We start from the raw sequence: 1,319 nt of genomic DNA on the forward strand, positions 1-1,319 counted from the left end.
ACAAACCACTCAAAGGAGAAACAGGTCACAGGAACTGTTTCAACTTTATTAGAGCATGTCAGAGCTAAGTGCCATAAAGATAGATGAGAAATAAATCAGTTATGATTTTAACAAATTTCTAAATGCTGTGTGTGAATTACTGTATCAGTTTAGGATGACTAGAGCTCCAGACACAGGAGAAACTTGCAAACTCTTCCTCAGGAGTCCTAGGGGCTCCTAAGAAAGAACGGAGAACTCTGTGCAGTGATGCAGGATAGCAGGAGCTGCTTGCGGCAGGTACCAAATACTGCACGCTTCCCCAGACCCTTGATCGTTCCTATTTTTCCAGTAATTTGTTCATTTCATTTATAAGATTTATGGGCATAATTTTTCCATAGTATTTTATTATTATCCTTTAATTTCTATAGCATTTGTAGTTATATCCTCTATACTAGTCCTTATATTGTTTCTTTATAATTTGTTTCTATCCTCTTTTTTACTCTGATCAGTCCGGCTAGTAATTTGTCTATTTTAATAACTAATTCAAAGAATAATTTTAACATTTTTGAAATTATACTTTATTAAGAACTTTGATTCTGGATGAGACTGGGAATAAATGTTGACATAGATAAGATAAAGTCTGATGTGAGCACTCCAACAGTTAGAGGTCAGAGAGGAGGAGGGGTACGAGGAAAAGAGACTAAAGAGTGGTGGTTGATGAGGGGCAGAAACACTAAGCGAAGGATGTCCTGAGGGAAAGAATGTTCAAGGAGGAGAATGTGATCAACTTTGTCAGCTTTGCGATAGGTTGAGGGAAGAAATTGATCATTGGATTTGTCTACATGGAGATGTCAGCATACCTAAAGTACTTGACACGAAGAACAGATCATTTCTTAATACTTTCCTCCTCTATACAATGGAATGATTTTCAGTTACAACCATGAAAAAAAATAATAACCTAAAAATACTGACAAGGAAATTTTCTTTTACTGAACTTTTTGTATATAGTCATACCAGTGGTAATTATAAGAAATTCAACTGTAAGCCAAAATTATCCTAGGCAAATTAAGGATGTATAATCACCTTAGATTCAGGGCACAAGTAGAGTGTTGGACCTTAGGACCTAGAACAGGTTAACCATAGTAACAGGAGGGAAGACAGAACATACAGGAACAGATTCAGGTAGAACGGAGGACAAAAAATTGGGAATCGTATTTCCTTGTTTGTTTTAATCAGTGAAATAGAAACCAAGGTCACCAACAGAGAGTGAAGAAGAAGAATATTAAGAGTTTTGAAAAAAGAACAAAAGATAGGAAAGTAAAGATAGTCGTAGAGTGAGT

Source organism: Panthera onca, chromosome C1 (genome assembly GCF_046562875.1).
Source record: "Panthera onca isolate mPanOnc1 chromosome C1, mPanOnc1 haplotype 2, whole genome shotgun sequence".
NCBI classification, from domain to species: domain Eukaryota; kingdom Metazoa; phylum Chordata; class Mammalia; order Carnivora; family Felidae; genus Panthera; species Panthera onca.